Source organism: Vanacampus margaritifer, chromosome 18 (genome assembly GCF_051991255.1).
Source record: "Vanacampus margaritifer isolate UIUO_Vmar chromosome 18, RoL_Vmar_1.0, whole genome shotgun sequence".
Classification (NCBI taxonomy): Eukaryota; Metazoa; Chordata; class Actinopteri; order Syngnathiformes; family Syngnathidae; genus Vanacampus; species Vanacampus margaritifer.
Window position 1 is genome coordinate 2672940 of NC_135449.1, and position 17152 is coordinate 2690091.

At 43.3% G+C, this 17152-nt stretch overlaps 1 protein-coding gene across 3 annotated transcripts in view; it reads right to left on the minus strand.

The window, feature by feature from the left end:
* Nucleotides 1-17152, minus strand: part of LOC144038083 (thyroid hormone receptor alpha-B) — a 105458-nt gene that overhangs the window by 42729 nt on the left and 45577 nt on the right. For 2 of the 3 annotated variants that reach the window (XM_077550212.1, XM_077550214.1), the window contains one exon: nucleotides 10728-10808. The gene's annotated coding sequence lies outside the window, so the exon portion shown is untranslated. Of the gene's footprint in view, nucleotides 1-10723; nucleotides 10809-17152 lie in introns of all 3 variants that reach the window. The other variant, XM_077550213.1, reaches the window with a different exon arrangement.

Genomic DNA, 17152 nt, shown 5'->3' on the forward strand with positions numbered 1-17152 from the left:
GTGAAACAGCCCGAAGCGGTGTTTTGCTTTTTTGTGTCTATTTAAAGTGTTTGCTTGTTTTTTTTTTTCAGGCAGGAGGGGGACAAAAGGGTTGCTTTGGAAAAGGTTGCTAAACATGCTAACTTTAGCCGCGATTGTCACGTCATTTCTGCTGAATCAAGGTAGCGGATGAGATTAAAAAGTCATTGTCAGACATTCAGTCAGTTCCAAAAATTGGTTTGCTTGCTGAAGAAAGATAAAACCCGTTGGTGAGAACAAGAAAATAAAAATAAAAAACTAAATTGTATCAGGAAAAAAATAAAGCGAATTTATGAAGGGAAAAGCCAAACAGCAAAAGTAGTCATTTCATTTTCCTATAAACAATAGGAAAAAATTATTAAAATCAAAAATGTGATTTTTGTAAAAAAAAAAAAAAAAAAGAAAATTGAAATTTTTAGGTCATATGGCCCAGGCCTCTGTCATGAAAAGTGTGCGTCGGCCCAACAAAGTAAATTTTCGCCAATTTTACATCTGCTGAATCATGGAAAGTGGAAAAGCGGTATCGCTGCCACACAACTGGGAAAACATTTGCACGAATTGCTTGTTCCCTATCGTCAGTCTCCGGGCCGTCGGTCCAAATGTCACATATGCATTTTGTTTCAGCGCCAGGAATGGTGAGGTTTGGAAGAACGAAAAAATGTAGCGGATTGTGAGGAAATGGGTGGGGGGAGAAAATGCAGGAAGTGGAAGCCCCGCAAGCTTGCCTCATAAACGATTCTGCGGGGTCTGTTTGTGTACGTGTGCGTACGTAATTAACTCTTCAAACAAATACGGGCGGCAGGCTCAGGCTGTGGGTGGGCTCTAATAATCCACATCATTACATTTGACTCCAGATATTTTCTAATGAACGTTTGTGCTCTAGTTATCCATCAATCTGTGAAAGCGCTCGGACCGCTGAAAGAAAGCAGACTGGTGCAAGCCCTAAGAATCCCGCAGGGCCGGCCGGATAAAAATCCTCTCGCAGCGTTTCATCCGTCCCCGCGATGACATTTACGAGCTGATGGACGGGAGAAAGCGCAGACGCGTGTGTCCACTTGATGGCCCGCCTTCAGGAAGTGGACGCCAACGGAGAAGCGAGCGCCATTTTGAGCAGTCTATGTTGGACATTGCGCTCTTGTGGGAAAACGATCTTGACTGGGCCGGGGGTGAAGTCCTTGTCATTTATTTTCCGAGGTTTAGGTATTGCTCAAAGCTGAGACGGGTGAGAAATTTAACACTTGCTTCTCCTGCCATGCGATATCAAAAGTAGAACGGGGCTACTTTGCTTATAGTCTCGACAAAGTGACTAACAAATCAATATTTTGTTATATATTAATTGCCCTGCTTTTTCCAAGTCGTCGTCATGATCAGACCCGACCAGGCTAAAGCAGTGTAGAAGTTTATTATTAGCTCCGTCACGGCATGCGATGCAATGACCCGAGGAGAAATTGCGACGACGGGCCGAGTCTCTAACCTCAATGGAAAGTCGCTGCGGGACGAGGGAAATAAAAATAATTATCGGACAATAAATTAACATGCCGGATAGTGGCGAGCGGCGGCGAGACCTCACACGGCGACGCAAAAACATCCCGCCGGCTCCTCGGGAGATCAAACGGCTTCCAGCGATGGCGTACAAATAAAACGCATCGCTTTCTTCCAACGTGACGCAAGAAAGTGAAGCAATCGATCTAAGCCAGCTCAGCAAGGAAACCACAGCAAAGACGCTCGCCAGGACGTCACGCAGCGCTGAGAAGTGCTTGAATGATGACTAAGTCTTCTTCAAGAAGTTCGCATAGCGAAGGAACAAATCCTGATGGGAAAAACACTGTTGTCATGACACATTGCAATGTGATATTCCCTTTTTATGATGCTTTGTTTTTATGTTTCCTGTTGCTTTTTTCCAAGTTGTTTTAGATGTGGAGAATCCAGATTTGTGTGTGCCCCGCCCCCTCCCCGGTCTATTTTACACTCAAAATAACATTTGGCACGGTAACTCATCCCCTCCCAGCCATTTTCACTAAAGGAACAACCCCCCTTCACACCCGGCAAGTTTTACTGGATTTTGGCCCACACAATATTGTGTTCTATTGTTATAAAAACATGGACCCTACCAAATGAAATATTAGTCTCTTCTTTTATCAGGAAAAAAAAGTATATTTGTGTCTGTTTCCATTTTGCAGTAATTAGCATTAGAATATAGCTAAGTTTCATCGTTATTCACAAACCTGTTTATAAAACACTAGGGGAAAGAGCTTTTTGCAACATGGCCCTGGTTGATCGCTTATATTCTGCTGCCACCTCTTGGCTGTTTTTTGTAATAACTACCATTGCTTTAAACGCCCTCTTCAGGTCAGAGGCTGCATCAAAGCCTTCTGTATGCTCTAGCATAAAAAATGAAAAAAAAAAACCTATAAATATGTTTTTGGGACTATGGCACTATTGAAAATATAATTTTTTAATACGTTTTTGGGAGCAAATTAGTTAAAAAAAAGAAGAAGAAAATAACAGTGCAACTCTTAACTCGGACTAGCCGGTTTAAAAAACAATGGAAAACGTTTACTAAAAAGCGGGACGATGAACCGCAATATTACGAAGGTTAACTGCACAATCCAAATGACAATGGATTATAAAGTTATTAAGCACACGTTGGGCGCTCTTGAGCCTGACTACTTTGCTCATACGCCAAAATGCTCCTCAAGGAGCTTAGAGAAGCTCAGAGGAAGCCGAATCGGAAATACCGCCGTGCAGTCCAAGCGCTCTTCTCTTTAACCGGCCAAAATTGCGGAGGCCTCCTTGCGCGTGACAGCTGCAAATACCCGAGAGCGTCGATAAACAGCTGCGACGGTCGACATGCTGTGTATTTCGCGGATGATGCGTTCAATCCCGACTTAAACGATTGCCCATCAGAGTCGGGGGGTGAGCGAGATCTCCCGCCGTGGATGCGGCGAGCAAATGGTCGGCGGTGATCAATGAGCTGTGGACAGCGGAGCAGCAGCTTATTAGCTGAAATGATAACGCTTGGGCCAGACCCTCACCGGGGGGGGGGGGGGGGGGGGGGGGTTAGGAACAATATGACATCGCTAACAAGGCCCTTCTGAGCAAGAACATACATGAACATGAACCGTCCGCACGTTAAAGTCCATGATCTAGTTAATGCTTCTGTTTGCTAGCACATTACGCTATGCAGTGTGTTTAATCGCTCAGGTCTGTTAGAGGCTAACGCTAATCCGTGCATCCTACAACAAAAGACAAAAGCTCAATTCAGTGGGGGCGGTTGAGGGCGAACTCAAGCATTCAACTGTACTGACTTCAGGTTGTTTAGAATCCAAGTCTTTCACTTTAAGCCGCTGGAAGCCTTTGGCTTTGCACGAATGCCTGCTCTAGGAGTTCAGTGGTTTCATCTGGTTGGAGCAGTGTAACCGCTAATAAATCTTTCCAAACGGAAAAAAACAGAAAAATTGTTGGTATAAGTTAAGCACATTGCATACATTTTCCCCGTTCAGTTATGATTAAAGCAAAAAAAGTCAGATCTGTGTTGATGACAGTGTTCGTCATTCACCAGCGTTGACAAACACTACAACTTAAACATATTACAAACACAAACTTGAAATCTAAGAGTGCTTTAGAGTCGCCAGGTGCACTTTGCGATATTTGCGTTAGAAATTGTGACAAGAATGTCAATATTTACTCAAAATGCGGCAAGCAAGCTTTTAGCCGGATCGGCAGCGGATTGGCCGTCACTCACACATCAACAAACATCCAAAGTGCGTAGCTGAAGGAAAATAAAAAAATAAATATTTTTGCATCAGGGCATCTATAGACATGATATGTGAATGTTGTTTTGGAACTCTGCAGGAGTCTTTTTGAACGGGGACGCAAACATCCCTCTGTCAGTTTTGGTTCCATAACAGAAGAGTCACAGATGTCACAGGGATGTGATTTGACCAAAGTGAAATTATCTGAAAATTTAGCCGGGGGTCTGGGGGCAGCTGGCACCCAGCTAGGTCCAGGGTTTTCCGGGTTTTCCGTGTTTTTAAGTACTTTCAATGCACTCACATGACAAAGAAATAGACAAAACAACAGCATAAATTTTCAATGTATATTGAACTATCCCATATAAAATGGCAGTTTTAGTCAACTCAAAATCAGTCACATTCAAAAACATTGGACTGCCTTTGCTTTTAAAAACTATCACTGAGAATATCATCATATCTAACTAATGTGATTACTAAGTTAACACATAAATAATGTTGAAGAGTTTCATGAACAAATAATTGTATCATGACCAAATGAAAAGTAACTCATATTAGAGCATACCACAAATGTCTTTGTTATAGCAGAAGATGTTATCTGTCGGAGTCATGTGCATACACAATGAACTACTAAAAAAAATAAAAAAAAATATAAATAAATAAATAAATAAAAAATCGGAAATTTTTTTTGGGGGGGGTGGGGAGATAAAAAAAAAAGCGGAATTCCGCGAATTAGCGGAAAAGTCACATCCCTGATGTCAAGATGTCAGATGTGCAAAAAATGAAAATAAATCCAAATTGAGTATAATTTTTAACACACTTTCACACTATTTGCCAATGGGATGTATAATCTGAACGGCATCATCGAACTATCAATTTTCCCTAATTAAAATGAATTGAAATTCCATTCATCAGTACCATCACCACCATAAAAACCCTCATTTTGCTCTAATACCGGTTGTCTGTCCATGAGTAGTTCTTCAAACTCTTCAAGACGTCAGAATGCAGCTGCAGCCGTCAACAGCTTTCTCTGACAAAGCACAACTTGTGGGGGGAAAAATGTGGGGAAAATCTCTTTTCCCGGGACACCCAACAGGTGGAAAGATCGTGTGTGTCTTTTCCATATTGTTTCCTAAGCTTGATTGAGCCAAGGCACACATTTGACATGACGGCAATCTCATGGCACACAATCAAACAAAAAAGTCACGGCTAGAACACAATAAATACGGCAATGTCATTTTATGGCTTTTTACAGTGAACTCTCTTCATGCAATGCCCTTGCACGTGGGAAAGGAGAGCCACAGCTGCCGATGCACTGCTTAGCTGTTTATTTAATGCAAGATGAGCACATGCAGACTCGTCATTGTCACCGCTCGAGGCCTCGTCTCTTAAAGTGGAAGTCAACCATAAACATTTCTTGACAACAAATATGTTATAAGTGACCTCACTAGCCTAAACATGACATTTTGATTAATATTACATTTGTGGAATAGGAGTTATGAAGCAAAATCTATCTCAGGGGGGCGGCCATTTTGCCACTCTCTGTCGACTGAAGATGACGTCACAGTTGCTCAGGCAACAACCAATCACAGCTCACCTCTTTTCTGAAGCTGAGCTGTGATTGGTTGTTACCTGTGATGTCATTTTCACTCGGGCAGTAAGTGGGCAAAATGGCCGACTTTTGCTGCTTAACTCATATTCCAGTAACGCAGTATTCATCAGAATGTCTTTTTAAGACTAGTTGGGGCTGCATTGAACATTTTAATATCAAGAAATTTAATTTTGGGTTGACTTCCCCTTTAAAGGCACATGTATGAGCGACAACACTACAACAACATGTCAAGTATTTTCTTTCCACTTTTACTTTATTGCGAAAAACTTAGCAGCAGTGTAGAATTATAAAGTTTCTGTGACTTGCTCTTTTCCTCACACGCGACTCATAAAGTCGACTTTATGAGTCCCAGCTATTGTCCCCTCCGTTCCACTTTTAGCCAGTTTCGCATAGCAGCTCTTAATTAAAGTTGGGAGGCTGATGAAGTGATGACCTCCACGATTGAAGAATGCTCAGCTCGACACTTGTTAGATCACACTTCACTCAGCCTTCTCGCGGTCAAAATAATAAAACAGAAAGAAGACCGTACACCTTTAGCTTCCTACTCCGTTTCGAAAATCGAAAACTGCCATCATTATATTGTTTTGTTTTCATGATCACGTAAAACGTTGAAATGAAATCAAAGCATCAGATCTTCGGTATGCTGCGGCTGAGTTGCGCAAGCACAATAACAAGCTCATGTTTAAGGTACACTGTCAAATGTGCTGGAGGCAACGAGTGTTCCGCATAGCGCTGGACCCACACAGTCCACACGAGTACAGAACGTCCTGTAACTCCTCATAAACGCTCTGCTTGTTTCACAACGGCATGAGACACAAGAAGAGCAATTAGTGAGGACTTTTCAGGTGGTTTTTTTTTCAATATTTTGTTGAGCTCCAACAGATGACTTCGTGTAGAACGCCGCTTCAATGCGGCCAAAATGCACACATGCTAGACTGCTGGCGGCTGGTTTGATTGCAAGGGAAAATTGGGACTCGCTGGTGAATGCCGTCACGGATTCAACGTCACTGATTCAACGGCCAATCAAAAGGGCACTTGAGCTTTCACCAAATAAAATGGGTTGCCAGGTTTTTACTGTAATCAAGATACCAACAATTGTAGACCTCCATGTATCATTTGACAACAATGCATTGGGGGAAAGAAAAAAAAGTTGTTTTTTTTAACCTACTAAATTCTTAAAAAAAAAATAAATAAATGGGTGTAAAAAAAAAAACGACAAAAAAAAATTAAAAATAATATATGTATATCACAGGGATGTGATTTGACCAAAGTGAAATTATCTGAAAATTTAGCCGGGGGTCTGGGGGCCGCTGGCACCCAGCTAGGTCCAGGGTAAATATAAATTTTCAATGTATATTGAACTATCCCATATAAAATGGCAGTTTTAGTCAACTCAAAATCAGTCACATTCAAAAACATTGGACTGCCTTTGCTTTTAAAAACGATCACAGAGAATATCATCATATCTAACTAATGTGATTACTAAGTTAACACATAAATAATGTTGAAGAGTTCAAATTTCATGAACAAATAATTGTATCATGACCAAATGAAAAGTAACTCATATTAGAGCATACCACAAATGTCTTTGTTATAGCAGAAGATGTTATCTGTCGGAGTCATGTGCATACACAATGAACTACTAAAAAAAAATAAAAATAAAAAATAATAATAATTCGGAATTTTTTTTTGGGGGGGGGGGGGGGGGAGATAAAAAAAGCGGAATTCCGCGAATTAGCGGAAAAATCACATCCCTGATATCAGAATATGTGAATCTGCGGGTGCCGAATGGGGGTCAACTGGCTAGAAAGCCGTAAAAGTGTGGGGAGTCTCTGTTGCTGAAACAAATGGGCGCAGTCATTGAATGGAGCAGCAGACTTTCAAAATATCCACACTTCTTTTTATTTGAACTTGTTTCCTTTTTGTTTGTGGCCGTCTACATCTTGACAATCGCAAACAGTGCAGTTATTGTCAGTGGAGCACGTCGGCTGACATGTTCAATCACTTGGTGTGCAGCTAAGAGGCGGCAAACGTCATTTTTTTCATGATGCTCCACTTCAGTTGCGTTTTGTTGAAATCAGTGCGCCACCCACTGACCATCTTTAAAAATAACTCATCGGCTATTTACCAGTCCCTAAATATGCAATCAAGCAAGCTCCGCATTTACCGAGGTGCTGATTGGTCCTTTGCAGGAAGACGAAAGGGCCGCACACAACTCTTGGACGGGAAGCGGGGAAGCAAAATGGATGCCGCTGGCGCAGCGGGTGGACACTTGAGAAGGTGCGTTTGAAGGGGGGTGGGGGGTGGGGGGGGTACATGCAGACATCAGGCGAACATTTGAAGGTTTCGGGGGGTGGAGGCGCCTTTGAAGGGGCGCAGCGTGCTCATGAGCGCCGACCTCACAGCCCCCCCCCCCAAACCCCCTCGCAGTGGGCTACAGGCGAGCTCTCTTAACACCTCATAAACCTCACCTGGTGCTGTACCACCGCTGCTGACATCTGCGCGCGCACACACGCGCACACCAACTATGAAGTACATTATACTTGTACATCCGGTGTTGTACATACTGCATTAACTGAATCCTATACTCAGAAGTGAGCGTTGAAAAGTAGAGTGGAAGCATGATGATTTGAATTTGATTCATTGTTTTGCCACATTAACCAAAAAAGAAGAAGAAGTGTTTTTTAGAGGGGTGGGGGTCAAAGGGCGCTGTAACTGACTAATGTAATTTCAATGTGGAAAATTAACTTAATGTGCAAGTACATTAAATTACAATCTTGGTCATGAAACGAATTAAACTAATAAGTCAAGGTAGCGCTGCACAATGACGTCAGCATGATTTCTAATAACGGACAGTCAAGAACCCTATTGAGGTCGAACATGTGCGCGAGCGCGCACACACTTCACAATCACGAAAGGAAGAAGCCTGTTGATTTGTTTTCCTGTTATGTTTTCCTTCAATTTGACCTGTTTGAAAATATTAAGATTGAACTTCCTTTGCTTTTCTTTCAACAAAAACCTGTTTAACTCTTTGACTGCCAAAAACGTTAAATAACGTTTAGTAAAATCCTATGGAGGACTGCCAAAGACGTTAAAAGACGTTTTTTTTTTTAAAACAGAGGTGAAACTAACCATTTTCTATTGTGGATTACTGAAAAACGGAATAAGGTAGAAAAAAACTTTTTCTTCTGATGAAAGATGAGAGTTCAATCTTTCATTTGGTAGTATGTGTGTTTCCATAGTCCAAACACAACATTTTCTGTGGACCTTGAAAGATCAGTCAAAATGCTTAAATCGGCTGGCATCCATGGCATCCCTTTTCTGAAAACGTCTGGCAGTCAAAGAGTTAATGTGTGTTGTTATAATTGTGTGTTTTTTGACGCTTATACATAGGATGAGCCCTACTGACCCATGAACATCATTGGCAAGATGTCAATACTACAGTAGGGTTTCAATACAAATAAATTCACTATCTAACAAATTTGATGGTACCGCGAACACTCGCTATTCAAATCTGCTGCAAATGTCATGAAAACACTTTTTTTTGTGTGAATAAGGTTTCTGAGACGAGTGAAGTCAGCTCATCAATAGCTTTGCGAGCGTTTGTTTTCATCCGTTGGACTCCGCGTTGACACGTTTTTTTTCCACGAGAATCAAGCACAGCGAGTCCCTAAACATCTGTCCGGTCGACTCGGACTCGCATTAGTCGCTACTGGAGCGCCGCTTGGGGACTTAGAGCAGGATTAAAGCGCAATTACGCCCTCCAGATGTGCGGCAAGATGAGCTGGCCGGGCGCGACGTTTGACCGGAGGAAAGTTCAAAAACGGATCCCGACAGATCTGAGCTGTGATTGGCTGCGGTTGAAACGTGTTTTGTATACAATTGCCCGCAAGCTACAGGATGTCTCAACAAGGAAGACAAACACACGGCTTCCAATTCCAAGACCTCCAATTTCCTGATTGCACTCTTGTGACAAGCGATGTCATTAAGTCTACCTGTCATACCATCACTGAGCACGTTACTCTAAACAAGTTAAAAAGTTGATCACTTTATCAACTTAACGTATAATTTCCACACACACAAAAAAAAAAACAGGTCTTACTCTGCTCCAACAAAATCCCCACGGGAAAAAAAAAATAGTTAGTGTATGCTTCAACCTTACAGGGGGACCCGGCCATCTTGACTGGATTCTATTCATAACAACAGACGACATAATGAAACAGAAACTATTGGCTCCCTCCCCTGCTCTGCGGAAAGCACCAAAATCCACATTCATGAATCACTCTGTCCACACATTATTCCCACAAGCGTACGAGTGACATTATGTAACGGCAGCTGGCTCGCCATCAAGCGCCCAGGGAGGACTTTTCAGTTTTTTGTTTTTTTTTTCCTTCTCCTGGCAGCACCGTCCCGGGCCGCGCTCCAACGCGAGCTCGGAAGTTCTGCGTCGGCCTCCGAGGGCAAAACATTGGCGAGAACAAAAGTGTGAGATGCAACAAACGGCTCAAAAACGTCCTGCTTTTTGTTTTGTTGATTTGTTGACCTAGTCCACTTTTTGCATGGCTAGAATGCGATGGCCTTTTTAACTGCAATCAAAGCGTGATTAAGCAAAACAAACCTCGAACTGCCAACACACACTCATAGTAAAATACTTGAAGCAGCCCAAAAAAAAAAGCCACGAAGTAGTCGCCTGACTAAGAAATGTCATTTCAATTCTTTGTACCGTCATTTCAATTCCCAGTTGAAGTTTACTATCAAACTTAAGAGACTTAAAGAGAATGAAACCTTGTGTATTTAAAACAACCACATAAAGTTGCCTTAAAGTGTGCTTTCTTAATGCTAATATATAAAAAGGAACCAGACAGTAGAACACTACTCACAGGCATAACTCATTATCGTTGGCGAAGAACAGCTAATATTACCGCGGCTTACCGGGGAGTTTTGTCCAGTGCCGAGTATACCCATATGTGTGCATTATAGCACCCCCTAGTGGCCAAGGCATGCTCACCAGAAGGAGCATCACGACGCCCATTAAACTATAACAAAAAAAATCTCAAAAACTATTTTATTCTTTAAGTTATGTCTAAATTCTATTTTATCATGTAAAATTATTTTTTTTAAGAGCTTATATCGACCAATTAAACAAAAAAACAAGGGTGTCAGAAATGTGTAAATGCAAATATTCTTTTGCATCGTATGTCATACAATACACGTCGTAGACAGACCTTATTTCACTTCAATTTAACACAACGCATTGGATAAGTGCTTGGCGTTTCATGTGCAATTTACATAAGAGGAAGCATAAAGCGTGGTAAAAAGGGAGGCGTATGCGTCGGCCCACCTACCAGTCATGTTGTGTGTGTTTGCCTGCACGGCTAATTATTTCCTCGGGCCTCCTGCGTGGCACGGTCCGCCTCGTCTCCACCCTGCGGGACATGAAAACAGCATTGTGAGGGCGGGTGGGCGTTACAAAGGGGTGGAGGATTGGGGGTGGGGGTTTGGGATTCCTTAGTGTATAGAAAAACTAACAAGCAACTCATCACCGTCTCCGCTTCATTTCCGCTTTTATTTCCTCTAGCCTTGGCCAATTCGCTGGAACGACAGGAGATGCAACCAGTTCCAAAGAGGCTCGCATCACGGTGGCGTTGTGACACAAAACGGACTCACGCAGCTAGCGCGCATGCTAAGGGACTACAGTAATCCCCCGCTACATTTCGGATTAACAGTGTTGCTATACAGTGAAGCTGTTTATTACATGGGATACAGAAAGGGAACCACCAGAATACGTGAAAATCCGTGATATAGCGAGACCTGCTTATTGGTGGATTTTTGGGGTACACTATTCTATGTTACTGGTTGAAAATGTAAAAATATTGCTTTGGCACCATCTCAGGGCCAAAAGACTAGTAATGGAAAAAGGCTTATTTAGTCAGGCCATATCCTTGTCTAAATGGAAAAAAAACCCTACATAGCTTACTTAGCCTTCCAGTCCGCTACCTAATGCTAACAATACTTAGCATCTACATCGTGGTGCTTTCATACCAAGCAATGGATTAGATACAAACACTGCAACAACAACAATAACAACATGTGAGACAACCATAACAGTGCTCAGTCAATATTTATCCTCTGCATAGAAGGACTAATATTAGTGCCGCGCTGATGAACTGAGAGATGAATTGAGATGTCTAAAGAATCAATATTATGAATCCCAGTTCTGGGCAGGACACGTCCACTGCAATACGAGTGGCTGCAGCATCCAGGAAGGACTGACTAGAAATTGGGAGTGGCAGTCATAATAACCCTTGAATGAACAGTAACATAACTGTCTGTCTGCCTTATAGTGCCCCCAGGTGGCCAAGGTGGGTCCATCACAAGGAGCAGCACAGGGGCTATTCAATTGATGGTGTGACAAAAAATATTTAATTGTTTAGGAGACCTATTTTTTCACATTAAAATACACACTACAAGCATTTTTGTTGTGGAGGTAAGTCTGGAACAGATGGACGGCATTTCCATTCATTTTAATGAATTTGATTCAACCACCGTATGTTTTTAATTTAATATACAATATATTGTGGTGCTTCTGAGGGAATAACTGACCATCAGAGAAATGAATGTGTTTTTGGGCGCAACGTTCTAATTTGATTCACTGACTGGCCTTAGCAACAACAGTGAAATTCTACAACACCAAACCACATTTAATCATTTCGATATTATGATAAAGTAGTCCATTAGGCAGTTTTATACACAAACAGCCGATTAGATCTTCACTCATGCAGCATGTAACGCTTGTGAATCATATGCGAGGCGAAGTAAGGAAGACAAATGGATAAAGACGTTGATGAGCTCATTTGCGGAAGCAGATAGATCGAGATTCTGTGAGGGACAAAGAGAAAGGACAACACTAAAAGTGCTTTGCAACAGGAAGGCAAATAATAGGAAGCTAAAGAGGAAGCTGCCCGTGACGCAACGAGTATGAGGCTCACTCATTCGCTACATTAGCACTACAGTAGTCGTCATCTGATAGACGAGTTAAGCCTTTGTTTTGACTTTTATAGCTTCTAATTGAGCTGTTCCAACTTGGCAACTGTGTGGGCCACCTTCCTGTAAACACCACCATGCAAGCTTTTGCCGCCTAAACGGGCTGCGCTACAAAATGAAAGGCAAAAGGTGTGATTCACTCATACCGAGCATTACGACTGTAATATGGTGGAAACAGCATGGGTTGGTTATTTTCAGTAAAACGTCAGCTTACGTCATATCAGCTGGTCTGCTGCCTAAAAGGGCTGCGGTAGAAACTGAAACAGGGGAAAAGAAGCGATTAAGTCATCAGCGTGATTGCAGTACTATGGTGGGAAAAGCGGAGGCCTGATCTAAACAAAGTGCAAGCTTGCATCCTATCAGCTGCTTTGCTGCCTAAACGGGCTGCAGTGCAAAGTGAAACAGAAGGCAAAAAAGAGATTTACAGTACTCACACAGTATGACTACGGTGGAGTGGAAGCGTCAAAGGCTGGCATGTAAGCTCGCGTCTATCAGATAGTTTGCCGCCTAAACGGGCTGCATTACAAACTGAAATAAAGGGTCATAGAAGTGATTCATTAATGCAGAACGCTTATAGTAGTATGAGTGGAAAGAGCTCAGGCTTGATATTTGCTGCATGGTCACATCCTATCAGCCGCCTAAACGGGCTGCACTACAAACTGAAATAAAGGGCAAAAAAGCAACACATTCATACAGTAGTAACACAAGTGGAAATAACTCCCTGTAAACATTAGTATGCAAGCTCGTGAATTTGGTATTCTATAAAAGTCATTAAAAAAAAGATGCACAACAGCAGGGACCTGCTTTGGTTGTCCTTTCCCGTTCTCCCGACGTTCAAAAAAATTCATCTTTTTCTCATTCAAGGGAATTACAGGAAGTATACTGTAAAGACTTTGCTCGTCATGTGGATCCTCGGAAGCCATTTGGCGTACAAAACTGGTCGGTTATGATGTTGCTATGTGAAGACGACATGCCACAGTGGGTCAAGTTCAGCTTGTGAGCTGAGCTGACAGTTTGTGACAGAAAACCGCCTCGGATCCTGCACCCCTTCGGCACGCAGCGTGATGGACGGCCAGCAGTCGGTCGGGCGAGTTGCACGCGGTAGGGAAGCAGCTCGGGTGTCACTGGACGAAGACGAGGTTCAACGTCAAGATGCTCCTTCCTTTCGCTGCCCGCAGTCGCCAATGCGACCTTTTGAGCGCTGCCAGCATGAATAGACCCCTTTGTCGCCGGCAAATTCCACATGCAGGCCTCTAATTAGCTGGAGGCTAGCACCCCCGTGGCCCAACAAAGACGCACGGCGAAAAGGTAGAGCGAGCGCCGCTGAGGGAGTCGCGTTCGTCCAATTAGAAAGTCGGCACAATTGGTTTAAATTAAACTCGTTTTTTTTTAGCATGATAGCACACATCAAAAACATTGAAAGTAAATTAAAATTCTTTCACGCCGCCTAACTGAATTCTGCCTGTGGCCATTTTATTTGCTTTCAAGTGTAGCCCATTACCCATGATGCACTGGCTGCAAACCCTCCTTGTGCAAGTCCACAACTTCGGATTCCAAACTTGCAATATTGAATTCTCTTAAATAAGAGCATGGATGAGGAATCTCTTGTTCCCGTCTTTCGCAAATCAAGATCAACCATGGTTGACTTTTTCTCCCTCTATGTCTTCATTATAGTCACAGAGGTTAAAATAAACTAGACTAGTTGATTGTTTTTTTAAAACAGATCTTAAGTTAGAACAGTTGAAAAGTATCATCACTTCACCATAATTCCGTGACACAGATTACTACTTTCCTACTACTTGTTACGTGAAGTGTGGAACTGGGAGTTGAGTCTTTATTTACAAAAAACAACAGAGAGCTGGGCTAGATTCAAAACTTCAGCTGAGGAACGTCGACGTGCTGACAAAAGGGTCCTTCAAAAACTCCAGCTAGGGTAAGGCACAATTCTATAAAACAGAATAAAGGTCTATATGACAAAATACGAGTGACTATTTACAGGAGTAACTGTATAGAAACTGTCAACTTCGTCATCATAAGGGACGGAGAAACCGCATAGCAACTACAAAATAAGAGTAACTAGACAAAATACAGTACGAGTGGCAAACACATCCCCATCATTAGGGTCACAAGACAAGAACATAGCAACACAATGACCCCATGACCCAGGCTTTGACACCATCTTGAGCATTACTAAAAGACCACAAAATGGCTACACAGAAACAAACGTGACTTTGTGATTTTGTGACTAGAAAACCTCAAAAAAGGTGCTGCTTGGCTTTGACGTTGTGTTACGCAGGCTACAGAAAGTGTGAAGAAATATGAATGAATGAAGTGGTTTCGGTTGCTATGAACCGCAAAACTATTACGCAAACAGACGGGTGAAAAAATACTCCATGCGTAATTTGACCTTTCAAAAGTGTGACGCTGAAAAGAAATCCCCACAAGTTGACTTCCGTCTGCGTTTTTAATATGATTTATGTTGTCGCTGTGGGTTCTTGTGGAGTGGAAAAGAGCACTCGCTCTGCTGCCTTGTGTCCAAACAAGCACCGAGACGCTTACTGCATGCTAAGAAAAATTAAAAATTAAAAAAAAAAAATCACACGCTGTTATTCTTGATGAAAAAGCGTTCCGATTACAGCGCCGCGCGGCCTCGCTTCCGCCTGAAGAGTTCTTTGATAAGTCACGCGAGACGCCCCCTTGTTTTCCTCACGCTGCGCGCGCCCTCCCTGCTCCCCCCCCCACCTCCCGCCGCTTGGATCTCGCCGGCGAGTGTTCCCCTGCGGAGGATTTGCAGGCCCAAAGCGGCGGCAGGACAACTTGCCACATGAGAGGACGTCCGCCTGAAAAAAAAAAAGGGGGAGGGTGGGGGTTGGGAGGGGTCAAGTCAGTCCCCGAGAGTCCGCCGCGGCGCCCGCTTCACTGGCGGCGAGCGGAGGGCTTTGATGGTGTCTTTGCGTGCCTGTCAAGATGGGGAATTATGATAAAAAGAGCCGCCCGCGGGCTGATGAGCCTCTGAAAATGGAGGACTAAATATGGTAAAGACCCCACGCCCCTCCGGAAGGAGCAAAGTGACATCTTCAAAGTGGGGCGAGGTAAGACCGGGTTTCATCTTTTCACATGTCTTTTCAAATACTTCCATTTAAGCTCAGAGCGAAGCGGTCGAGAAAAGTTGCAAGCGTATGTCTTTAAAATCAGTTTTCTGCCTGAACAGCCCGCGGTAAGAACTGAACCCGCGGGTAAAACCAGTGATTGGTCTGGACTAGTGGAGACTAGACCAACTAATTGGACCGTTTCTAAGGCTGTCATGGCAACCGCATGGGACAGTCATTTTATGTAAATATCACAGTTGAAGCTTTTGTCCTACCAACTAGCTTGCTGCCTCAACGGGCTGTGGTAGAACCTGAAACAGCCAGTAAAGGTAGCGATTCCCTTGTCCAGTGCATTATTACTACTGTAGTGGTAGTGAAGACAGCTTGGTCCAGTTACTTCCTGTAAGACTTTTTTTTAGGCTGGGGTCCAAACTGAAACAGTGGGTAAAAGTAGCAACTCGGGGGGGAAAAACACATTACTATATTGCTAAGTTTGAAGTGCCAAGTTTTGCATACTTTCCACAGAATTCCTTCAAACATCTTGTAAAAAAATCTTCCCATATTATGTTAGTAACTTCAACGTGTGACAACAACTCCATTTTGTTTACTTCCTGTCATTAGAATGTGACCCAATACTTCAGTCCACGTGATGTCATGACACGATGACGGCATGTTCATATATGGTAACATGCGGGTGCCCGGCGCCGTACACCCCCCGAGAGGACAAAAACAATATAGCGTGCATGACAACACTCTGCACATCTGGAAGCAATGTGCACTACATTTGTTGTTTTGTAGCATTCATTCAAAACAAAACCGGTTTCAGAACCAATTTTCAGTACCGGGCCTGGAAATATTCCGATACAGACTGTCCATTCTCCAGTCGCGGACTGAGAGACGCTTCTTCACAAGCTTCAGTCCAAACGCCCTTGACTTGTCCCCTTGTGTCAATCTGCTGCTGAGTGTCGCAAGGGCGCGCGTGTTTTGTGCCACGGCGCACGCCATCAGACGCACAACACCCGGGAGGTGATGACGAGGACCGAAAGGCAGCGCGAGACAAAAGGACTTGTTGATGGGGCGCCTGGTTCAAGGAGACGTGAAGGGAGGGTGCAAGGAGGCCGCGGCAAACAAGGCGAAAAAAGACGCAGAAAGAAAATGGGGGCCGTTGCTCAGGCTGCAATTAGCTCGGCGCCAACGCAACGCTGCTTTTATGTAGGAGGAGTGTGGACATGGAGGAAAGTGGACCAACAAGCAATCGATTCATCAATCAGAGGTTGGCGAGCAGGGATACCAACAAGGCATGCCGGGGGAAATTATCTCATTTCATTTAACCATTACTTACAGTTCATTTTCCGTGCGCATGTATTGTATGTTCCAGGTCTGCCCGTGAGGACATGCGTTATAGAAAATGGACGGATAGATGGACGGTGTCCAAAGTCACATGAGGTTTGAACCGTTTCCACTACCCCATGCATAAATCATCCCGATGAGATTATTGACGTCATACACATCGTGGACTTTCTCCTCATGATGCCGCCATTACCGACATGAGGTAAACATTAGCATCTGGTTCAGGCAGAACAGAACCTCCTCTGAAGCTCTTTTTTTTCTTCCCAGAAGCCTTGACATGTTTCCAA